At 43.6% G+C, this 15,252-nt stretch overlaps 1 protein-coding gene across 1 annotated transcript in view; it reads left to right on the forward strand.

Annotated features, from left to right (window-relative positions):
• Positions 1-785: 785 nt before the first annotated feature.
• Positions 786-15,252, forward strand: part of LOC106561231 (SH3 and multiple ankyrin repeat domains protein 3) — a 417,309-nt gene continuing 402,842 nt past the window's right edge. The window contains exons 1-2 of the mRNA XM_045688739.1: positions 786-901; positions 1,214-1,299. The gene's annotated coding sequence lies outside the window, so the exon portion shown is untranslated. The remainder of the gene's footprint in view (positions 902-1,213; positions 1,300-15,252) is intronic.

Here is a 15,252-nt window from a genome sequence, read left to right on the forward strand (position 1 = left end):
GGTGAGTGAAACCAGGTGTGTAAGACTAAGACAAAACAAATGGAAAATGAAAAGTAGATCGGCGGTGGCAAGAAGGCCGGCGACGTCGACCGCCGAATGCCGCCCGAACAAGGAGAGGGACCGACTTCAGCGGAAGTCGTGACATAAACATACACAAAAAGGTCTGGTCTGCAATTTGGGGAAAATACTGGATAAGGTAGGGCAACATGTGTAACACATATGCACACTCATGCAGGCATGTAGACAGGCGCGCACACACACATACACACACTACACACACACACACACACACACACACACACACACACACACACACACACACACACACATAGTGATGTCACTCACCATGATTGGCAGTATAGAGATTAATCAGTGTGTACTTTGGCATGATAGTGTAAAGAGACGCTGGAGTAGCTGCTCAACATCAATCCTACAGTAAATACTCACTGTCTGCTGCCCTGTTTGTGTGTACGTGTTTGTGCGTGTGTGTTTGAGAGAGAAAGAGAATGAAAGACAACGTTTTATGACGGTTATCAGGTGCCTGTATAGCAGGGCTGGCTCACACAAGACAGTTCCTGCCCCAACCCTGCTGCTTCCTCTTTGGCTGTTATACTGCTACTGTAGACTCAATGTTTGGGACTTAGCTCTAACGTTTGTCAGTGTTGGAGTGTTTGAATATTTTATTAATCTCCACACCCACCTCTATCTCTTTTTGTGTGTGTGTGCTTGCGCTCCAATGTTAGGATTGGGTGGAGGAAGGGGAGGAGGGGAGGAGGGGAGAGGATCGATAGGAGAGAGGGAGGAGAGGGAATTGTTCTGAAGGCTGCTGTGTGAATGCAGTATAAAACAACTTGACCAGACCATTGAATGACTGTTGATCTGAGAAATACAATATTTTCAGGTACTCCCCATTTTTCTCTGTCTTTACCATACAAGCACGAACAGATCTTGGTCTGTGTGTGTGCGTGTGCGTGTGTGTGTGTTTACTCACTGGACAGCCTGTGAAAGAGATTAAGGGTTTGCCTCTGAAATCTCTTTTGTCTTCCTTCCTTCTGGAAGTTCCTTCCATGTACATGGGTTTCCATGGAGACGCCTCAAACAACATGCTGCTGCTGTATGTAGTCTCTGAGTGTGTGTGTGTGTGTGTGTTGTCTGCTGCTGTAAGCTGTGTTCAAAGCTCTTATCCCAACTCTCTGTCTCTCTCTTTGTCCAGGCCAGAAATGCTGCCTAATCTCTATGGTTACCTATGGCCTATGTCTCTCTCCTGTCTCCACTGAAACTCTTCGTCCTTCTCTGAGGGTAAGTTACACAAAACCTAGATTTTCTTTCTTCTTGATTTTCTTCTTGTATTTCTCATTGAAATCTCATCAAGTTTTTATAGATTTAATGTCCTAAGGACACACAGCTGCTCTGTGCCTACTGACTTTTTCATACATTTTTCAGAAACAGTATTTCTTATGCATTTCTTATTAAACCCCTCATGGTAGACTGCTCTTTTGTTCTTGCTAATGATCTTATAATCTGTCTGTAGCACATTGCGGAGTTCTGTAGCGCTCTCACTGTGACAAGCATTTCTGATTTCCGAGTGTGCTGTTTCTTGGCTGGAAGTTTAGAAATATAATTTTGAAGATTTATTTCAGTAAGAGGGAGCTCAGGTATAGTCTGACATTTGTCACCATGAGGAGGTCACAAGATCTCATATACGTGTGCATTTCTGTGGAAGACCACATGGCAGAAGGCACAAACCTCTAGGCACTAATTGGAGGACAAGGTTAGCATGTTGTAGATTGGCAGTCCCTAATGTGTGTTTGTGTAAAGCCTCTGCTGTGCAGGACCATTAACCCAATGAGTCATACCGCAACGCCGACGCGATTTGGACTTCTAACCCCTTTTAGCCTTTTACTGCAGTGGGCTAAATCAAGGTCACACAGAGTGTTTATTGGTATTCATCTACTTTAAAACAAAAGTATACACCTCACACACATGATTATGGGCTTAAAAAGAAGATGACACCTGTACCATGTCAGATATTATCACGTTTAGGTAACAGACGACGGAAATATAACAAAACTGTTTGACAAAAAAATCGATGTTTGTTAATGATGAAATGACGAAAAATATGAATAACATTCCACCCATGAGGCCACTAGGTTATTTGACTGCGGGAAAGGGCTACACATTGTGTGTTTGTGCTACAGACTTCTGGGTGTGCCATTGGATTTGTCAATTTTTTCTGCATCCGTTGTTACCAAGTCTATGTGATTAATGGGTGCTGAACTAGAGCAGTGTTTGTGAGACAAGGGCGGATACCGAAGTGGCCTGGGGCCGGTCCTTTTACAAAAACGTCTGTAAGAGTCCTAATGGTTTGAGCTACAAACTATTAAAATGTATCTACTCTCACAAACACTCACATGCAACATGATTTGCTCTATGTTGCTTAGAAGCCACGCAAGAGTCGTTAGAAGGTAAGAGGTTCTTCTACATAGAAAATCATAGGAAATCCAAGAACATAGTGTTTATAAAACTGCAATAAGCTCACATAGTTGCTGTCATCAACTCCAAACTCCACACAGTTGTTACTGACTAGTTGGATATTAATTTCACACTGAGCAAACAATTTGTGACTCGTTTCAGGGAACTAGGCGTATGTCGCGCATCACTACTTCACAGGAGAGCCGTTTGAACATAAACTTAAAAAATAATAATCTAAATGCGTATTTTTTTGTCAGAAATGCCTTCTGGAACATGGGAACTTTCATGTGCCTTAATAACAGACTTGTATGTCATCTTTAAATACAATTAAAATGGTTAAATTATGAGCCTAGTTGGTTTAGCCATGGGAAAAATATAGGAAACTTCCCGCTAGCCATGATTGGATGGACTGGACATGTGTTCATGTGTTCAGATTGGTCTGCCATGTAGCACGTTTCTGTCTATAACATGAGTTGGTCAGTATGTGTAGGTAATCCTTTCTAATGCTGCTTTTTTGAAAGATATCACGTAGTAGAACTGCAAAAGTGTTGCTCTACACGTTCTGGAGGACTGAGTTTTGAAATCAGTGGAATGCCCAGTGGAATTAGAGTATGATAGCTAAGGAGATGGTGACAATTCTGCCATTTGATTGCAAATATGCAGAGCGAGTCGAAAAGAGAACACACAGAAGGCTGTTATAAAACACTTGTCTCTGGATTACATCTTCAAACTAAGGGCAACCATGGCATCCGTGACAGAGAGGGAGAAGCGTCCATCCATGTATATGGGTAAGATTGTCTAGCTAGCTACATTTTCAGATATTACACGTTTCTAATTTTGTCAGAAAGTCATTTTCATATGAAGTTAAAGCATACTGTTAGCTAGCGAACATTAGCTGTCTGGCTCTGTGTAGTATTATAATTTGTATCTCAGAGCCATTTGCATTGCTAGTTATAACGTAATGTTAGCTAGCTAGCTAACATTGAACCTGGTTGGTTAGCTACCTGCAGATTCATGCAGGGTAGTAATGTTATGAGTTGGGATTATGGTTCATTTTTTAGCTAGCTAGCTAGCTACATGTCTAAACAAAAGACTCCACTATGCAAGTAACCATTTCAATAGAATGTTCATGATGTCACTGCGATAACTGTTGATGGATTTATCTGGTAAATTTGCTCTGGCTAACCAACTCCGATTTCAGAGCAAAAATGGTCAGAGTGAGCTGTTCTCTCATTTGTGTCTGGAAGTTGCTAGCAAGCTAGCCAACGTTATCCAGTTAGCTTGGGTGCTTGACTGCTGTTGTTAGGTCAGAACGCTCGGATCAACCCCTACTCCTCGGCAAGAGCGTCCAGTGTGCACTCTGAACACTCCGAGAGCGAAACGCTCTAAATTTATGAACTGACAATCTGACAGTGCTCTGAGTTTACGAACGCCCAGAGCACACTCTGACACTCCAGATTGAATTTACAAACACACCTGTAGTATAAACTAGCCTTTAGTCTTGAAATCTTTGGTTGTTTAGAACACGGCCTCACATGTAAATCCTTAAAGAGATGGGTGGGGCTAAGGTTTAAGAGGGTATGAACAATGCAGAATGGGTGTAGACAAGGAAGAGCTCTCCATTAGGTTTAACAAAAGATTCAAGGGCAATTTTCTCAAAAGTTTATCAACTTTTAAAGCAGAATTACTTTCCCATTGTTCCTCAACTGTAGTGTATGATATACAATTTTCTAGCTCTGTAACTCTACTTTTATCCAATGTAAAAAAAATAAACATTTCAAATGACCGAATCGAGCCAGTCGTTCATATTTCTTTATAAAAATGTAATTAAATTGTGTGTAATTTTTACCCCACTTTTTCGTGATTATGATCTTGTCTCATCGCTGCAACTCCCCAACGGGCTCGGGAGAGGCGAAGGTCGAGTCATGCGACCTCCGAAACATAACCTGCCAAACTGCGCTTCTTTACAGCCGCTCGCTTAACCGGGAGACCAGCGGTGCCAATGTATCGGAGGAAACACCATTCAACTGACAACCGTTGTCAGCCTGCCACAAGAAGTTGCTAGAGCGCAATGAGCCAAGTAAAGCCCCTCCAGCCAAACCCTCCCATAACGACGCTGTGCCAATTGTGCACCGCCCTATGGGACTCCCAGTCACGCCCAGTAATATTTCTTTGATTTTTTTAACCTTTATTTAACTAGGCAAATCAGTTAAGAACAAATTCTTATTTTCAATGACTTAGGAACAGTGGGTTAACTGCCTTGTTCAGGGGCAGAACAACAGATTTTTACCTTGTCTGCTCGGGGATTCAATCTTGCAACCTTTCGGTTACAAGTCCAATGCTCTAACCACTAGGCTACCTGCCGCCCCAATGACACAGACGGGGATCGAACCCCAGGCTGTAGTGATGGCACAACACTGATGCAGTTCCTTAGACGGCTGTGCCACTCGGGAGGCTGGCCGGTCACATTTCTGTACTTACAGCATGCATATAAATTAATTTTTATTAGGTTTCTGCTTTGGCTGACTTTATTTATTTATTTTTTAATTTGTCAATAGCTCATGAATTCAACTGTTTATGTCAAATTGTTTTGTGTTCTACTTGTAGCCCTGGTTGTCCTGAAAAGAAAATGGTAAAAACTTCATTGTGAGGCTAAATATAAGGGCTGGACATGCAGATACAGTATATGAAAGTCAGATAAATGACAATCTTATTTTAGCTGGGGCCTCGGGACTGATACTGTTAACAGACAACTGAAAGGTATTTCTTCTCATTAGCCCACAATGATAACTAAATCATCTTAGATGAATAAACAAACGTTGGGAAACCTTGAACTGTCGGTCTCCCGGCACGGCACCAGACACACACACACACACACACACACACACACACACACACACACACACACACACACACACACACACACCCACACACACACACACACACTCCCACACCCACACTCCCACACCCACACACACAGAGAGAGAGAGAGAGCGAGCGAGAGATTGAGGGAGCAGTGGATAATTGGCAGCTATTGTTTTCCTGAGCGAGTGTTTGTTTGCGTGTCAATTAACTAAATAAGGCTTCAGTCTAACAAGGCTAAAGAGCAACTGTCTGATATGACAATCCCTAAGAGGAGAGATAACACTTTCAACTCTGTTAATAGTCACACACACGGTAACAGCGAGACACAGACAAATGTAAACATACGTTTTGCGTTTTGCTTGCAATTCATATTAGGGAGACAGTTATCTTATTTAGCTAAAATTCTGTATAATACTTGTTTTATTATACTGCTTGTGTTTTTCTGAATTGTGTATATTTGCAGAGAGTTTCACAGTCTGTTGGCTTCCTGAAGAGAGAGGCTATATTCAACAAGTGGAAAGGGGGCAGAGCATCATACTGTTCATTCTGTAGCTGTGGGGGTTAGACCTTTGATTAATTAGTTAAACGAATAATCAGCTCAGTAATCATGATAATAATAACAACCATTGCCTGTCTGATTAGGAACCTACAGTTGAATTCGGAAGTTTGCATACACATTAGCCAAATACATTGAAGCTCAGTTATTCACAATTCCTGACATTTAATCCTAGTAAAAATTCCTCCAGCATCTTCACAAAGTCCTTTGCTGTTGTTCTGGGATTGATTTGCACTTTTCGCAACAAAGTACGTTCATCTCTAGGAGACAGAGTGGTATGACGGCTGCATGGTCCCATGGTGTTTATACTTGTGTACTATTGTTTGTACAGATGAACGTGGTACCTTCAGGCAGTTGGAAATTGCTCCCAAGGATGAACCAGACTTGTGGAGGTCTACAATTCTTTTTCTGAGGTCTTGGGTGATTTCTTTTGATTTTCCCATGATGTCAAGCAAAGAGGCACTGAGTTTGAAGGTAGGCCTTGAAATACATCCACAGTTACACCTCCATTTGACTCAAATTATACCTGTCAGACGCTTCTAAAGCCATGACATCATTTTCTGGAATTTTCCAAGCTGTTTAAAGGCACAGTCAACTCAGTGTATGTAAACTTCTGACCCACTGGAATTGTGATACAGTGAATTATAAGTAAAGTAATCTGTCTGCAAACAATTGTTGGAAAAATTACTTGTGTCATGCACAAAGTAGATGTCCTAACCGACTTGCCAAAACTATGGTTTGTTAACAAGAAATTTGTGGAGTGGTTGAAAAACTAGTTTTAATGACTCCAACCTAAGTGTATGTAAACTTACGAGTTCAACTGTATGTTATTCTTTAGCTTTAATCATCTCTGTTATGTTCTGTATGTATACTCTCTCTCTCTCTCTCTCTCTCGTTCATTTTCTCTCTCTCTCACTCGATCTTTCTCTCTCGCTCTCTCTCTTTGCCTCACTCATTCTCTCTCTCTCTCACTTTATCTGTTTTTTCCTCCCTCTCTCTCTTTCTCTCTCTCTCTCTCTCTCTCTCTCTCTTTCACCTTCTCTTTCTGTAGTTCCCCCCTCTTTCTCTCTCTCTCTCTCTCACTGTCAGTCTAATCTACCACACAATGATATTCTTATGTATACAGTGCATTCGGAAAATATCCAGATCCCTTGACTTTTTCCAAATTTTGTTAAGTTACAGCCTTATTCTAAAATGTATTAAATTATATTTTTTCCTCATCAATCTACACAGAATGCCCCATAATAACAAAGCACAAACAGGTTTTTAGAAATGTTTGCTAATTTATTAAAATAGATAACAGAAATACCTTATTTATTTGCAAATGTATAATATTTATTATTATTTTTACTTATTTGCATAAGTACTCAGACCCTTTGCTATGAGACTCAAAATTGAGCTCAGGTGCATCCTGTTTCCATTGATCATCCTTGAGATGTTTCTACAATTTGATCTGTGTCCACCGGTGGTAAATTCAATTGATTGGACTCGATTTGGAAAAACACACACCTGTCTATATAAGGTCCCACAGTTGACAGTTGTTGTGACGTTGTATTGATTAATGTGACGACTGCTGCTCGTCGAATGATTAACGGTTCATAATTACGTGATTAAATGAATCAGGCAACTATTAACTCATTAACCTGTGGCACCATGGGAAAGTTTTAGCTTTATTGAGTTTCTATTTCCCAAATTAACTCAAAGAATATCAGAATATTGATTTTACAACAGTCACTAATTAATACATTTCCTCTACAGTCTCATTCTGAATGTCGCATAATCCGGGAATCTGCACGAACCCGAGTCTCACCAAATAAGTCCGTACCACACCAATTGAGCTGATTATTTATTTGCTAACAAGCTAAAATGATAATATAAGATACACATATGCAAACACAGTCTAGGCTATTGATTAGAACTTAGTACAATGAAACAGCTCCCTAGCGGGCCAACACAATATGACACGTGTTACACAAAATGGGGATTTCAAAAGTGAGTGAGAGAGAGAGAAAAACACACTTAGGTGTATTATAGAAAAACACACTTGGGTGCATTTGTCAGTTATGCTTATTTTAACCCAACCTTGCCCCGAACTGCCGCTCTTATGGGTCAGAATATAATGATGTAATTAGGTGTTGAAGGTCTCCGATGGGGTGTCTCTGCGTGGACCGGATTCCGACTTCTCTGATGACGATCCGTCTTCGGTTACCGGATGTAACTCTCTGTTTCTCCTCACGATGTCAGTGTCCTTTCTCTTAGTGGCCTGTTTCCTCGCCCTTGCTCTGAAGAGGGGTTTTCGGAGGAGAGCTAATCAGCCGTGTGGATGGTTCCAACGTGGGAAGGAAAACAGTGTAGATTCCTTGGAGAGTGGTGACCGGGTGGTCCTGCTTGAATTCACCCCCTTTAGATACAGCTACTCGTCCGTAGCATAGGTTGTTAAAAGGTTCCTTTGTCTTCTTCAACCTCGTGTTGCGTTTTGGGTTTGCTGACCACTCAGACCTTGGCTGCAGCTCAGGGTCACTTAGTCTGGCATGTTAATTCTTAAGTCACATGTTTTATACCTGCGGGTCAGAAATGGGCGTTTCCGCCTTTAGGGCAATTCTGTGGGCGTACCAAGTTACTCAGATCCAATTTAGACGACTAACTTCACATTTCATCTTTACAAAAACATTTTCTTTGATCTGGACATTTTCCACACGAGTACAATATGCAAACATCAGGCACATATTTGGAAAACTCATCAAGTTTCAATGTTGTCGTTATAACGTCGTCCATTAACTTTAATTAACATAACAAAAATGACATTCATTTTCATATTCCATCTATCGTCATTACCACCATTGTTGCTGATGAAACCTATTGTCCCAAAGTCCATTTATTGCATGTTAATGTTCTGAGAACAGTTCTCCATAGTGAGAGGACAAAGGGATTGTGTCTGCTGCCCTCATCTACATACCTCTCGATCTCTTCCCCTCTGCTGGGTGTGAGAGATCTCTCTGTAGGATTGTGGTCTACGGTAACCTGACCCGAGCAGGCCAGTCATGACACAGTGCAAGTCAGAGCAAAAACCAAGCCATGAGGTTGAAGGAATTGTCCGTAGAGCCCCGAGACAGGATTGTGTCGAGGCACAGATCTGGGTAAGTGTACCAAAAAAGTTTACAGCATTAAAGGTCCACAGGAACCTTCAATGACCTCAATCATTCTTAAACGGAAGAAGTTTGGAACATGGTGGTGGCGTCATCATGCTGTGGGAATGTTTTTCAGTGGCAGGGACTAGGAGACTAGTCAGGATCAAGGGGAAAATGAATGGAGCAAAGTACAGAGAGAAAATCTGTTCCAGAGTGCTCAGGACCTCAGACTGGGGAAAAAGTTCACCCTTCAACAACAGGACAACAACCCTAAGCACACAGCCAAGACAACACAGGAGTGGCTTCGGGACAAGTCTCTGAATCTCCTTGAGTGGCCCTGCCAGATCCCAGACTTTAACCCAATCGAACATCTCTGGAGAGACCAGAAAATAGCTGTGTAGCGACGCTCCCCATCCAGAAATAGAAATTCTAGGGACAATTAGGAGGCCTGCGTCTTGTGACCGTAGCGTACGTGTAGGTATGTACGGCAGGACCAAATCGGAAAGATAGATAGGAGCAAGCCCATGTAATGCTTTGTAGGTTAGCAGTAAAACCTTGAAATCAGCCCTTGCCTTAACAGGAAGCCAGTGTAGGGAGGCTAGCACTGGAGTAATATGATCAAATTTTGGGGTTCTAGTCAGGATTCTAGCAGCCGTATTTAGCACTAACTGAAGTTTATTTAGTGCTTTATCCGGGTAGCCGGAAAGTAGAGCATTGCAGTAGTCCAGCCTAGAAGTAACAAAAGCATGGATTAATTTTTCTGCATCATTTTTGGACGGAAAGTTTCAGATTTTTGCAATGTTACGTAGATGGAAAAAAGCTGTCCTTGAAACAGTCTTGATATGTTCTTCAAAAGAGAGATCAGGGTCCAGAGTAACGCCGAGGTCCTTCACAGTAGTTTAGTTGGAATAGGGTCCAGTATGCAGCTTGAGGGTTTGGAGGCCATGATTATTTTCATCATTGTGTCAAGAGATATAGTACTAAAACACTTTAGTATCTCCCTTGATCCTAGGTCCTGGCAGAGTTGTGTAGACTCAGGACAATGGAGCTTTGGAGGAATACCCAGATTTAAAGAGGAGTCCGTAATTTGCTTTCTAATGATCATGATCTTTTCCTCAAAGAAGTTCATAAATGTATTACTGCTGAAGTGAAAGCCATCCTCCATTTGCGAAGGCTGCTTTTTAGTTAGCTTTGCGACAGTATCAAAAAGAAATTTCGGATTGTTCTTATTTTCCTCAATTAAGTTGGAAAAATAGGATGATCGAGCAGCAGTGAGGGCTCTTCGATACTGCACGGTACTGTCTTTCCAAGCTAGTCGGAAGACTTCCAGTTTGGTGTGGTTCCATTTCCGTTCCAATTTTCTGGAAGCTTGCTTCAGAGCTCGTGTATTTTCTGTACACCAGGGAGTTAGTTTCTTATGACAGATGTTTTCAATTTTTAGGGGTGCAACTGCATCTAGGGTATTGCGCAAGGTTAAATTGAGTTCCTCGGTTAGGTGGTTAACTGATTTTTGTCCTCTGACGTCCTTGGGTAGGCAGAGGGAGTCTGGAAGGGCATCAAGGAATCTTTGGGTTGTCTGAGAATTTATAGCACGACTTTTAATGCTCCTTGGTTGGGGTCTGAGCAGATTATTTGTTGCAATTGCAAACGCAATAAAATACCACACACACACACACACACACACACACACACACACACACACACACACACACACACACACACACACACACACACACACACACACACACACACACACACACACACACACACGCACACCTTAGATGACAAGGGTCTAGTTTATTCCCTCTGCCAGCTGTTCACACCAATCAAGCAGGCTGACAAACACTGTTACCTAGTAAGAGATGAGACAGGGGAATCACCTCCCGAATGTATTTTACATCTATTAATTCAGCTATCAAACAAATTCAGTAGTCAGTAGTAGTTTAGTGTGCAATAACTTTGGTTAGTCACCTCCATATTTGTTCACCATAATAAAACAAATTAAGAAAAACATATACACACAACAACAAAAAACAACTGATCAGACATAATTACTGTACATTGAGATGAGAACATGCATTGATTGAGAACATACAGCCAGTGAGTCTTTAGGGACATACATACATACATACATACATACATACATACATACATACATACATACATACATACATACATAGATAGATAGATAGATACATAGATAGATAGATAGATAGATAGATAGATAGATAGATAGATAGATAGATAGATAGATAGATAGATAGATAGATAGATAGATAGATAGATAGATAGATAGATAGATAGATAGATAGATAGATAGATAGATAGATAGATAGATAGATAGATAGATAGATAGATAGATAGATAGATAGATGTTTTCTGGATTGGCTGTGGAGAGTTGAATCTCTCTGTCTCTCCATCCTCGCCACTCCATCACCTAATGTCCCCAACACACACAGCTGACCTTCTACATTTCCCAGCACATCTATCTACCACTTTCATCCACCTGCTTTCTCTCTGCTATCTTTCTTTCTCCCCTTCTTCCTTTATCTCCCAGCCCTGCTCTCTCTTAGTCATTCTCCTGTGCGTCATAGGTGCTCTCTTATTCCTTTATTCATTTTCTTCAGCTCTCTATCTACCTTTCTCCTCGCATGTGCATAGGTGCTCTCTCTCTCCTTCTCCCTCTTACATCTGCATGCTAGTCATCACTTTCATCCTTTATCTTGGTTTCTCTTCATTATTTCTCCCTCTCTCTTGCTCTCTCTTTCTTCCTCTGTTCCAATCACTCACTCTTTTCCTCCCAGTGTTTGGGTAAAATCACCATGAAAGGAAGCCATGAAAAAAATGCCACACGTGACCCACCACCTATATTTGGTCCTATGTACTGTAGCAAAATCTGATTTAAGACATTTTGTTTTTACTTTGGATAAAAGTTGGGAGCTAAACAATGGTATATCATACACTGCAGTTGAGGAACAATGAAAGTTGATGAACTTGTAACCCCACTTTTGAGAAAATGGCCATGAATGTTTTGGTACACCTACTGGAGAGCACTTCTTTTTCTACACCCATTCAGCATCATTCACACCCTCTTAAGCCTTAGCCCCACCTCTTTAAGGAGTCATTTACATTTACATTTACGTCATTTAGCAGACACTCTTATCCAGAGCGACTTACAAATTGGTGCATTCACCTTATGATATCCAGTGGAACAACCACTTTACAATAGTAAAAGCTTGTTCCACCATTGGGGTGCCAGAGCAGTGAACAGTTTTGACTGGGCTGAGTGGGAACTGTGCTTCCGCAGAGGTAGGGAGGCGAGCAGGCCAGAGGTGGATGAACGCAGTGCCCTTCTTTGGGTGTAGGGACTGATCAGAGCCTGAAGGTACAGAGGTGCCGTTCCCCTCACAGCTCTGTAGGCAAGCACCATGTTCTTGTAGCAGATGCGAGCTTCAACTGGAAGCCAGTGGAGTGTGCGGAGGAGCGGGGTGACGTGAGAGAACTTGGGAAGGTTGAACACCAGACGGGCTGCGGCGTTCTGGATGAGTTGTAAGGGTTTAACGGCACAGGCAGGGAGCCCCGCCAGCAGCGAGTTGCAGTAATCCAGACGGGAGATGACAAGTGCCTGGATTAGGACCTGCACCGCTTCCTGTGTAAGGCAGGGTCGTACTCTGCGAATGTTGTAGAGCATGAACCTACAGGATCGGGTCACCGCCCTGATGTTAGCGGAGAACGACAGGGTGTTGTCCAGGGTCACGCCAAGGCTCTTAGCACTCTGGGAGGAGGACACAATGGAGTTGTCAACCGTGATGGCGAGATCATGGAACGGGCAGTCCTTCCCCGGGAGGAAGAGCAGCTCCGTCTTGCCGAGGTTCAGCTTGAGGTGGTGATCCGTCATCCACACTGATATGTCTGCCAGACATGCAGCGATGCAATTCGCCACCTGGTTATCAGAAGGGGGAAAGGAGAATATTAATTGTGTGTCGTCTGCATAGCAATGATAGGAGAGACCATGTGAGGATATGACACAGCCAAGTGACTTGGTGTATAGCGAGAATAGGAGAGGGCCTAGATCTGAGCCCTGGGGGACACAAGTGGTGAGAGCACGTGGTGTGGAGACGGATTCTCGCCACGCCACCTGGTAGGAGCGACCTGTCAGGTAGGACGCAATCCAAGAGTGAGCGGCGCCGGAGATGCTCAACTCGGAGAGGGTGGAGAGGAGGATCTGATGGTTCACAGTATCAAAGGCAGCAGATAGGTCTAGAAGGATGAGAGCAGAGGAGAGAGAGTTATCTTTAGCAGTGCGGAGAGCCTCCGTGACACAGAGAAGAGCAGTCTCAGTTGAATGACCAGTCTTGAAACCTGACTGATTTGGATCAATAACATCATTCTGAGAGAGATAGCAAGAGAGCTGGCCAAGGACGGCACGCTCAAGAGTTTTGGAGAGAAAAGAAAGAAGGGATACTGGTCTGTAGTTGTTGACATCGGAGGGATCGAGTGTAAGTTTTTTGAGAAGGGGTGCAACTCTCGTTCTCTTGAAGATGGAAGGCACGTAGCCAGCAGTCAAGGATGAGTTGATGAGCGAGGTGAGGTAGGGGAGAAGGTCTCCGGAAATGGTCTGGAGAAGAGAGGAGGGGATAGGGTCAAGCGGGCAGGTTGTTGGGCGGCCGGCCGTCACAAGTCGCAAGATTTCATCTGGAGAGAGAGGGAGAAAGAGGTCAAAGCATAGGGTAGGGCAATGTGAGCAGGACCAGCGGTGTCGTTTGACTTAACAAACGAGGATCGGATGTCGTCAACCTTCTTTTCAAAATGGTTTACGAAGTCATCCGCAGAGAGGGAGGAGGGGGGGGAGGATTCAGGAGGGAGGAGAAGGTGGCAAAGAGCTTCCTAGGGTTAGAGGCAGATGCTTGGAATTTAGAGTGGTAGAAAGAGGCTTTAGCAGCAGAAACAGAGGAAGAAAATGTAGAGAGGAGGGAGTGAAAAGATGCCAGGTCCGCAGGGGAGGCTAGTTTTTCTCCATTTCTGCTCGGCTGCCCAGAGTCCTGTTCTGTGAGCTCGCAATGAGTCGTCAAGCCACGGAGCAGGAGGGGAGGACCGAGCCGGCCGGGAGGATAGGGGACATAGAGAATCAAAGGATGCAGAAAGGGAGGAGAGGAGGGTTGAGGAAGCAGAATCAGGAGGATTGGTTGGAGAAGGTTTGAGCAGAGGGAATGATAGGATGGAAGAGGAGAGAGTAGCAGGAGAGAGAGAGCGAAGGTTGCGACGGGCGCAATACCATCTGAGTAGGGGCAGAGTGAGTAGTGTTGGAGGAGAGCGCGAGGGAAAAGGATACAAGGTAGTGGTCGGAGACTTGGAGGGGAGTTGCAGTGGGATTAGTAGAAGAACAGCATCTAGTAAAGATGAGGTCAAGCGTATTGCCTGCCTTGTGAGTAGGGGGGGACGGTGAGAGGGTGAGGTCAAAAGAGGAGAGGAGTGGAAAGAAGGAGGCAGAGAGAAATGAGTCAAAGGTAGACGTAGGGAGGTTAAAGTCACCCAGAACTGTGAGGGGTGAGCCATCCTCAGGAAAGGAGCTTATCAAGGCGTCAAGCTCATTGATTAACTCTCCAAGGGAACCTGGAGGGCGATAAATGATAAGGATGTTAAGCTTGAATGGGCTGGTGACTGTGACAGCATGGAATTCAAAGGAGGAGATAGACAGATGGGTCAGGGGAGAAAGAGAGAATGTCCACTTGGGAGAGATGAGGATTCCAGTGCCACCACCCCGCTGACCAGATGCTCTCGGGGTATGCGAGAACACGTGGTCAGACGAGGAGAGAGCAGTAGGAGTAGCAGTGTTTCCTGTGGTAATCCATGTTTCCGTCAGCGCCAAGAAGTCGAGGGACTGGAGGGTAGCATAGGCTGAGATGAACTCTGCCTTGTTGGCTGCAGACTGGCAGTTCCAGAGGCTGCCGGAGACCTGGAACTCCACGTGGGTCGTGCTCGCTAGGACCACCACGTTAGAGTGGCAGCGGCCATGCGGTGTGAAGCGTTTGTGTGGCCTGTGCCGATGAGGAGAGAACAGGGATAGACAGACACATAGTTGACAGGCTACAGGAGAGGCTACGCTAATGCAAATGAGATTGTAAGGAAAATTAACTAAACAACTGGGGAAGCGAGAGAGCAGGGCCTCCCTCACTAACCATTCACTGAAACACTCAAATATAACTTTTCTAACTTCCACTTTGGAAATTG

This window comes from Salmo salar, chromosome ssa10 (assembly GCF_905237065.1).
Source record: "Salmo salar chromosome ssa10, Ssal_v3.1, whole genome shotgun sequence".
Lineage (NCBI taxonomy): Eukaryota > Metazoa > Chordata > Actinopteri > Salmoniformes > Salmonidae > Salmo > Salmo salar.